We start from the raw sequence: 10,341 nt of genomic DNA on the forward strand, positions 1-10,341 counted from the left end.
GCTCCAGGCTCTGAGCTGACAGCACAGAGCCCAATGCGGGGCTCGAACTCACACACAGTGAGATCATGACCTGAGCTAAAGGTGAGCGCTCAACCGACTGAGCCACTCAGGCATGCCATACTGCCATACGCTGGGCTGTCTTGAAGCTAGTAGACTATGTCTGATTCAGTTCATCTCCAGACCTCAACCCCAAGGCTAGCACATATATATCTATATATCTATATCTATATCTATATATCTATATATATATATACATTTTTTTTTTTAATATGAAGGGGACTCAACAGATATGGAATGAGAACACAGTCCCTGACCTCAAAAAGTCTATGGTAGGCCGGTAGTCTAATGTTTCTGCAACATGCTATTCCACTCTCCTGCCTCTTTAGCAGTCACTAGGAAGGGTCTAAGGACTACAATCACTTGTTCATTCATTCATGTATTCAACAAGCGCTGCATTCTGCTTTTTAACTGGAAGCTTTTGGAAGGGCAAGGCTGTGGTTAGATGGCTGGTGCTGTACTGCACAGGCTGAGAATCCCATGGGAATAGACTCTTGCCCTCAAGGCATCCCATGCCTAAACCTTGGGGCTCCAGGGAGCCTTCCCTGCCCCTGCCCGGCTGACTATTCCAGCTCCCCAGGCTTTCTCCCCTGCCAGCCTTGTTGTATTCCAGTCAGAACCAGACAGTTTGGCATTAATTGCTCTCTAATTGTTTCAAGTGTGCTATTTTTATCTCCGGAGGACTTTGCACTCTCCTTGCAAACCGCCTGGTCTTTCAGTTTCACATTGCCACTGTGCCCCCAGCGCCCGGTAAAAGCTTGCTGATTGATTTGCTATGAGGGGTAATTATTTCCGAGGCTGCCCTGGGATATGGATCTCTCCTGAAATTGTTGCTGCTTCTGCCCCCTGCAATGCCCTCCCACTCTCAGCACCTCCCACTGGCTGTTGCTTCCATGGGTGTCTCTAGAACCTCCTCTGTTTCTCCTTCTCTCTGTCTACTCCCCCTTCTGTCTATGCCTCTGGGGTTCTCTCTTTCCACCAGTGCTCCTTTTGCATAAGGGCTCTCTTGGCCAGAGCTGTTATTCTTATCAGCTGCCTCACCATCTATTTTTATCTCTCCACGCAAAGTATTAAATACTTCTGGGACCTGCTAGGGTGAATGAAGCTTCCACTTTGAATTTCTGCATTTTCAGTTTTATTATCTCAAGACACAGTTAAAAGAAAGGGGTCTTGGGGGAAAGATGGAGCTGAGGTGAGGTCAAGTGGGAAGAGAGGCTTCTTTCTAGAAGGGCAAGCAGTGATTGCTGAGAGGAGGGCTAGGGAGGGGCAATCATCGAGGCTCCCAGCTCCTTGTTATTTAGTCTCAGAAAAAAAGACAGTAAGGCGGTAGTGACAGCATGGAGTTTTGCTTCCGAAGTTCATCTTAAGGTTCAGAGAAGCTCAGAAATTTTTCTGAGAATTGCCATCATGGCTCTCCAGACTGTTTGAAACTTGCTTACCCTGACAGTAGACTGAATCATAAGATCTGTTACAGCTCTTGGGGCCTTAGAGAGGGTTTTGTCCCACCTCTTTCCAAGTGTGAGCTCTTGGGCAGAATCTGAGCCATTCAGATTTACGAGGCCACTACTTCCATTGAGGAGAGGCGCAGTGGTGATAACTATTTGGCAGATCAATCCAGCAATATTTATTTGCCGCCTAGAATGCTGGTACCAGAGCATCAGGGTTAAGAGGCTGGGCTTGGCTTCACGTTGACCTGGGTTTAAATCACAGATGCAACATTTTCTGCAGGAGTTCAGGCAGGTTACTCAAACTCTCTGAACCTCAGGTTTTTCATAGATAAGTGCGCATAATAATACTTCATGGGATTATTATGAGGATTATTGAGTCAGGGAAAGCACTTAGTGGAATGCCTGGTGCATAGCAAGTGCTCATTTGAGAGCTCATAATATTATTATCCCAAGGGCAACTATTACCTTCTTCCTAACCAGACTCCATCCCAGTGCTCACCCAAATCCTTTGGGGAACCCTGGGCAAAGTCATCTACATGGTGAGACACTCAGGGGCCACATGAACAAGCCCCAAGTGACAAACATGAGGCACCTGGGGCGCTTTCCGTTGGCTGTGATTGTTAAACCGCTTCTCTTAAGAGACCAAAACCAGGACGTGGCCCCTCTACAAGCCGGACTTAAAACTGAGGACCCGGCTCCAAAGAGCACCAATGAGCTGCCTGAGTTGCCTGCCAATCTCGACCAGTCAGGGCGAGGCCCTTCTGACCAATCAGGACGAAGCTCTACCAGGCAGGACAAGATGCTTCAAACCAATCAGGATGAAGCACTTTTTTTTTTTTCCTTTTCCTTATTGGCACTTTGGCCTGCGTGGGAGCCTGAGCTCTTGCTTCCTCTGTGTGAGTAGCGCCTCCTTTCTGTTTGTGGGTGATCGTCTGACTACTCTCTGTTGGTGCTGTATCTGGAGCTGTCTCTGTGATAAAATTGTTCTCGGTGCTTTTGACTTGTGGGTCCTTGTCGGGCTCAAGAACCCGACTCCGGTACCGATAGCAACCAATCTTGTGGACTTCGGCTGTGTGTTCCATTGGGTAGGAGCATTTAGAAAGAACACAGGGTGACCGGAGCCCCTTGCAGAGCTGTCTTGGGTGGCGGGGACTCACTTGGCCTTTTCTGTGAATACAGTCCGACCCTCTTCAACAGAATATCCCTGCCATAAAATATATCCCCCTCCTTGCCAACCAGTGCGGTGATCCAGGTCATTTATCGCTTCTTTGGTGAGCAGATAATGTAGTGCAGGTGTAAAAAGCAAATGATCTGAATATGGAAATCCCTGGATTCAAATGTTGCCTCCATTATAGATCGGTAGGCTAGTTGTTGAACATTGCTAAGAGAGCTTTGTTTCCTCGCGTCCAAAAGTGGGGTGATACGAATGCATGATTAACAGACCATGCAGAAGAAACACGCAACACGGTTCCTAGCCCATAGGGCTTGTTCGGTAGATGGTGGTGCACGTTGTAGTTGAAGCGTGGTGGTGATTGATGATGTTGCTTCCTTCTTGGGACACCTGCTGCGTTTTACTCCTTTGCAAATGCCTGCCGCTCTCCTTCACACCTAGCACTTGAAGCTCAGTTCAGGCCGGCCTAGACTTGAGCCTAAATTTGTCTGCAAACAACCTCAGAGCACTTCCAGGTTACTGTGCTTCATCAGTGAAGCCGGGCCCAGAAGCAGTCAAGAACCTGGCAGAGCTCCTTCCGGCTGACTTGGCACCGCCGGAGGGCGGGGGGACCGTGTCAAACACTTCTTCCCCCGAAAGGCTGCAGAGGCTGCCTTTCACAATGCAGAGCAGACACCACACTCCCAGACAAGTTCCTAATTAACGACACATAATCAGTGCCTTTCAAATGTGCATATGTTATTCTCTGCCGCCCAGCTAATTAAGTGCACTAAACATTTCATGGTTAAAGATGGAGCCTGGGTTATCAGACAAGCCCATTAGAACCAGCCCAGATTCAGAGCTCAGAAGATGGAAACGTTCAAGGAGCGCCTGGGTGGCTCAGTCGGTTAAGAGTCAACTCGGTTTCAGGTCAGGTCACGATCTCACGGTTTCGTGGGTTTGTGCCCCACATCCGGCTCTGCGCTGGCAGCTGGGAGCCTGCTTGGGATTTTCTACTTCTCTCTGCCCTTACCCCAGTCATGTTGTCTCTGTCTCTCTCAAAGTAAATAAACTTAAAAAGATGGAAAGATTCTGATCCAGGTTCCACTGAGCTGATAGTCTTTTTTTAAATGTATTCATTTATTTTGAGAGAGAGAGAGAGAAACAGGGCAGGGGAGGGGAGGGACAGAGAGAGAATCCCAAGCAGGCTGTACTCTGCACAGAGAATAACATGGGGCTGAGTCTCATGAACCTCGAGATCATGACCTGAGCCCAAATCAAGAGTCAGGTATTTGACCAACTGAGTCACCCCGGCGCCCCTGAACTGATGGAGCCTTTAACACAGCCCCTCACCCTCTCTAAGCCTCTCTGCAAGTAGGGCCACAGAGGTTTTCTATCTCTTAAGGCTGTTACAACTGAGGCAGTCACGATCATCCCTGGGGAAGTAGGGACCTACACTAAGGCACACAGTAATTACTCCTCGGCTTTGCTAGAACCTTGTTTTCTAGGCAGGAAGGGTGGTCAGCTTCACATAAAAGCGATGTGTGTTTGTGCCTTCTGGGGTGTGGGCTTTAGACATCATCTTGTGCGATCCTCATGACCACTCCTACCCACCAGAAAAATAAAGTGCCTTCAAGGAGCTCCCAGGGGGCTCATCCAGATTGTGAACGGCTGAGCCACAATGTGAATCCAGGTTGACCCAATCTTAAAAACCCAGAATTCATTCTTCTTGCTCCCTCATGCAAAATATCATCCTCCTTGGCTAGGTCCTCTCAGGTAGCTTCACCCTCTTTTCCGGTTCCCTCTCTTCCTGCCCCTGTATCTCACCACCCCGCCCCGTTAAAATACACTCTCTTCCGTCCCATCCGCTGAGGACCCCGCAGCGTCTCTTCTTCGGTGAGGTCTATCTAGTTAACCTGATGGAATATTCTTTGCGGGTTTGTGAGCCTAATGCTACCATTCTCCTCCCTCCTCCCAGCCCCAGTAATTTAATTGCTTGAGTAGGAGCCTTCTGGAAAGAATGTGATACTCTGCAATCACACCAGAGATTACCTGCTTGCTCCACCCCTACCAGGAGTTGCCCTGAGCAACCATGCTTATGGAAGTTGCGTGATCATGGGAGCAAAGCCAGAAGGTTCACTGGGTGCACAATTTATGGAGATTAATATAGAACAGGGTTATAAGGTGAGGGGAACAGCCAGCAGAGATCGGGAGCTGATGCGGACAAAGGCAAGATGACAGAAGTTATAATGTGTTAGAGCCGGAGGGCTGGCTTTACTCGGACAGACCAGAGGGACCGGGGAACAACAGATGTCCCTTCTCTCGGAAAGCCTGCGTTCTCTCCTTTCCCTTGCTCTCCAAAGCCTTTCTGGTCACAGAGGCGGCGCTTGCAGTAATGAGTTGCAGGTGGTTGCGAAGCCGTCATTTTTGATTTACCACCAGGTTCCAGGCATGGAAGGGGCAGCTGAGAGGGCCTCATCCAAATCAGTTGCACGAGGATGTTTATTCCACATTATTACACTCCGGAGTCGTCTTCCACGACTGCAGGATAGATAGGGACTGGGAGGCACTGTGTTTGAGCACAGGGAGGGTGACCACCATCTAGGCTGCCCCTCGTTTGCGTTCTCTCTCTGTGCCTTCCCCCCCCCCCCCACCTCACGATGGAAATCAGGAGCGGGTGGACGGTGGTTCATTGTTGCTAGACCTGAGAGAGAGAGAGAGACAGACAGACAGACAGACTAACAAGCAGGGGAGGGGCAGAGAGAGACACACACACACACTCACAGAATCTGAAGCAGGCTCCAGGCTCTGAGCCATCAGCACAGAGCCCAAGGCCAGGCTCGAACCCACAGACCTTGAGATCATGACCTGAGCCAAAGTTGGACACTTCACCGACTGAGCCATCTGGGCTCAGATGAGAAAGCCCCACCTTTCTCATTTTCTTAGTCACCAACCTCTTGCTTTGTCGCTAGACCTCTTCCCCTCTAACCTCTCTCTCTCTCCCCTCTCTCTCTCCCCCTCCCCATCCCCCCACCCCGTTCCTGCACCTGTTTAGGCAGAACAGTGTAGCTACCTCTTACCCCCTCTCAGCCATGTGCCAAGTCCTAAGGGATGTCTTTTCACAGCCCACAATGACCCAGCAAGGTGTTTTGCTAAATCTGTTCTAATTTTTAATTTCGATTAATTACAATGAAATAAAATTCAAATTTCAGCTCTTCCGTGGCTCTAGCCACGTTTCAAGGGGCTTCACAGCCACACGTGGCTAGTGGCTACTGTGTCGGGCAGTGGAGACAGCAAAAAGTTCCACTGGTCAGCACCACAGCTGAACGAAGACCGATCCCCCCGCCCCCACGAGATCGTGTCACTGGCCATTGGACTAACCCCTTTCCCTGCCTCGCTCGTTAAAGTTTACTGAGTCCTTTCGCTGTGTGGGGTACTTTTCACGCGTTTTATGTCATCGTCCCAACGGTTCTTTAAAGTAGATAGCGTTTTCCGGGTCGCACACAGGAGGAGCTTGGATTTCTGACAGCCAGTGCAGCTGGTCCGTGTTCTTTCCTCTGCGCCAAAGCTCACGGGTAGTGATGGAAAGATAACACTGAGCAGGTAACTGGGGGGGGGGGGGGGGGTGGGGGGGAGCAGACGGGGAGAGAAGAACAGGAGAGGGCGTCGTCAACCACGTAGTATAGTCTTAATTAAGTTTTAGGTAGGATTTTCTCACCCTTAAGGGTTCAGTCCCCAAATGGGGTTACTGACCAGGAGGCTCAAAGGCTCTTTTTTCCAGGGGATGGAATCTGTACTTTGCTTTGATGGCTGCTATTGCTTGCGGCAGAAACCTGTGTGGAGGGACAGACCGGAGCCCTCCTTGGAGAGAAACCAGCAGCGATGGAAAACTGAGGTGGTGATAGAGCTAGCGATCCCTCCCCCACACCAGCTGCTCCCAATGCTTCCTTCTGTTCTTTGCTCCACAGAGCAGCCTTCCAGGTCAGAGCCACCCCCTCCTGCTTGGGAAAACCTGCGTTTCTCTAGGTTGAGCCCGGAGCTGACCCAGTTCCATCAGGTCTCCCCCGGGGGGAGGCCTGGGTTCGATGATGGCGCCATCTGCTGGCCCTTTCTCACGCTGCAGCCGCTGTTGTGTTCTTTCTCGGAATCCGGTGGTTCTCCAGGTTTGGTCCCTGGAATCACCTGTATCACCTGGCACTTGTTAGAGATGCAAATTCTGAGATTCTGCTCACTGAATCAAAAATTAGATTGAGTCCCAGCTGCTCGGGTTTTTTTTTTTTCTAAAATTTTCTCTTAATGTTTATTTATTTTTGAGACAGAGACAGAGCATGAATGGGGGAGGGTCAGAGAGAGAGGGAGACACAGAATCCGAAGCAGGCTCCAGGCTCTGAGCTGTCAGCACAGAGCCCGACACGGGGCTCGAACCCACAGACCGTGAGATCATGACCTGAGCCGAAGTCGGTCGCTTAACCGACTGAGCCACCCAGGCGCCCCCCAGCTGCTCAGGTTTTAACGAGCCCCTCGAGTGATCCTGCGGCACTTGGGAATCACTGATTTAGGAGATCCAACACCGTTTGTTCATTCCTCAAGTCAGCAATTCTTATTCCCCCTTCTAGGCAAACATGACCAATGCCCGACCCCCTCCCCCAACACACACACGTGCTGTCGCCTCACATCTCTGTGCAGTAGGGAAGGGAAGCACTATGATCACCCCACTTTCCAGACAAGGAGGAAGTGATAACAGCAGACTGACCCAGGACCACACAGCTTGTAAATAGCAACGTTGGGTCCCATGCTCAGGTCTTTGCGTGTCCAAACCTGGGCTGTTCACCAAACCGCACATTACCAACTTCTCCATGAGTTGGGGGGGGGGGGAGGTTGTGGAGGAGGTGGGAGGGGAGAAACCTTCCCAAATCGTATACAACTGAAACTTGCCGCGCTGCCTGAACTTGCCAGCAACTTTCACACGGGGTTACGTATTCCTTTCAGAAGGCCTGCAGAGAGGCTAATTATTGCCCTATCACCTGCCACCTAGCCGGTCCCTCCCCATCTCTCCCGTTGACCCGCATAGGACATTACTGGGTGGATTGTGGCAGGGAAAGCAAGGGAAGACTTAAATGCACTGCCTGGGTGCAGAGCTTCAGGGCCCACGGAAAGGCAGGAGTTTAACTAGACTGCTTAATTGGGGATGGAGAGGGAGAAACAATGGGACCAAACAGAAGCAGAAAAATTCTGGAAGGAAGAAGAGGTAAGACCAGAAGGCAAACTCGGACTCCTCTTTTACCAGTTAGCAGCCTCTGAAGCAGCCCTTCAAGCCCACGACAGGCTGTCCATCCACAGCAAACGTTCGTGGAGCACCTGTGACGAGCAGAGCATCACACGATCAGTCCCCTGCCTACAAGGGACACGCTTGTTGTGCAGCGGAGGAGACACGGGGCTAAATGTGTACAGACACTCCGGGTTTAAATGCTCTTGGCCATAAAAATATTTTAACAAATAGCAGTATTTTTGGAATAACAACGGTAACATTTATTGAGCACTTAACCAAACGCTAAGCAGGGTTCCAGACCTGAGGCGACCAGGGTGGCCGAGGGAGAGTTACCACCACTTTAAAAAGTTCCACTTCTGGTCTTTAGCTTTGCAGTCCTGGGAACTGGATTTTGTTTAGTCTCCTCTCTGTTTATCTGGCTCATCGCTATCAGATTCACAGGGAAATATATTAACCAGAACGGCAGTACGTCCATTTACAGCCCAGTCTACGACATTCGTGAGTCCGTTCATCTTCTTTCCTTATGAAAATCTATAGGCACGTCACTTGGTGGGCATGGGATCAAAGCAGGGGGCGTTAGGTGAAGGGATTGGGGAGTGTCAGAGAGAGAGAGAGCCTGGATGCTGTCTCATCTTTGGCCCTGGAAACACCTGGATGGCTCAAAAGACACCTAGATGCTCACATGAAGGCTCAGGGGACCCTCTGCCTGGATCAGGGCTGGAGACACACGAGCCCCGGTCTGGCTGCCCATCCTTTCTGCCTCCCTGCGGGATTGCAGCCAGGCTGCAATGCGGGTCATCTGATTTCAGCTTTAGTCTCAAGGTTCTCTGGTCCCTGTGGTTGGTGTTGTCTTGCCACACTCCCAGGATTATACCCACGACTGTCTGTCAAGGTAGTTTCACCAGCAGATAAACTCAGCCTCGTGCATGCTGTACTGATACTTAAGTTGCTCTATCAGGAAGATGGCCTTTTCCTGACCACAACCCCCAGTGCCAAGGCTGCCCCCGGAGCTGGCTGGCCATAAGACAGGCCCAAGCATCTGCTCTCAGCCACCATTTCTCAGCCTCCCCTGTTCTCCCCTGTCTTTACCTTCAACACACACAGAGTCAGGGAGATCTGGAACAAAAACGCAGAGGGAGACTTTGAACCAGTCGGTGGTTTCTCTGTCTCTCCCAAGAGCTGTTTCTTCCTTATTCATCTTCGTATCCCCAGAAGCTAGAAGAGTTTCCAGTGCTGGTTACAGATTAATGAATCAATAAATGCCTCGTAGACGAATGGAAAGAGTTCTGGTCTGCGGATCAATACATTTAGAGTCTAAAATTGTTTCGGTACCATCACTAACTTACTTTGGGATCTGTGACTAATCACTTGATGGCTTTGTTCTCTGTTTCCCCAGACATAAGATAGGAGAATCATCCCTCCTCCCTTCCTGCTTCAAAAGGACGTTAGGCAGGTGCGTTTGATCACTGCCAGAGATTGAACTTCTGCCAAGTTATAGAAGTTATGTATCACTTTTCCATCTTTTTTCCATCTTAAGATACGCAATAAAGAGTGAAGGCTTCTGGGCACTAAATAATACGTTTTCTAGTTCCATCACGTTGGTCTAAACAGGGTCTCAAAACGCAGGAGGACACATCTTGTCCCACCAAGCTCTCGGGAATAATAAGATGATGTCTGTAAAGTATTTGATGGCTCCTAAAGTTGCTGCTGATCAATTTGCACCACTGTTTTGGTTCGCAGTTGATTCCACGTGCATGGTTTCAATGCTCAGAGAAGCGTTTTAAAAATGTAGGAATTACGGGGCGCCTGGGTGGTTCAGTCCGTTGAGCATCCGACTTCACCTCAGGTCACGATCTCGTGGTTCGTGAGTTCAAGCCCTGCGTTGGGCTCTGTGCCGCCAGCTCAGAGCCTGGAGTCTGCTTCAGATTCTGTGTCTCCTTCTCTTTCTGCTCCTCACTTCCCCCCTTTGTGCGCTCTCTTTCTCTCTCTCTCTCTCTCTCTCTCTCTCTCTCAATAATAAATAAACATTAAATTGTTTTCAGTGTAGGAATTAGGCCTGAAAAAGGGATATGAAATGAAATGGTTTCTAGAATTTAGTGATTTGTGGCTCTTGGTCAAGGAAACCCTGGTGCTCACTGAGATTGTGGGTTCTTCACTGAAGACCAAGTCAGACCTCATGATGCCAGGCCCCTGGATAAAGAGTCTCCGGACCAGGGCCCCAGCTCCTTCCTGCCCCTTGGCTAAGCTCCCTCCTCCCAGCATGATGTCCCCTGGAGCACATTGACTGATCTACCCTGTGTGATGCAGATGATCCTGGCTGGGTCAGTTCTCACCCAAGGCTCTGTGAGTGCTCTGCCCTCTAGCCAGCCATGCGCACACTTTCTTTCACACTGGAAATCTCAGCCTTCAAGAACTCA

The 10,341-nt window shown here is 50.0% G+C and overlaps 1 long non-coding RNA gene across 1 annotated transcript; it reads left to right on the forward strand.

Annotated features, from left to right (window-relative positions):
- Positions 1–592: 592 nt before the first annotated feature.
- Positions 593–8,097, forward strand: LOC113593148 (uncharacterized). The gene is made up of 4 exons (XR_003413198.2): positions 593–2,401; positions 6,163–6,258; positions 6,437–6,922; positions 7,162–8,097. It is a non-coding gene; the product is annotated as an uncharacterized LOC113593148 (long non-coding RNA).
- Positions 8,098–10,341: the final 2,244 nt, after the last annotated feature.

Source organism: Acinonyx jubatus, chromosome D1 (assembly GCF_027475565.1).
Source record: "Acinonyx jubatus isolate Ajub_Pintada_27869175 chromosome D1, VMU_Ajub_asm_v1.0, whole genome shotgun sequence".
In the NCBI taxonomy this organism is placed as follows: domain Eukaryota; kingdom Metazoa; phylum Chordata; class Mammalia; order Carnivora; family Felidae; genus Acinonyx; species Acinonyx jubatus.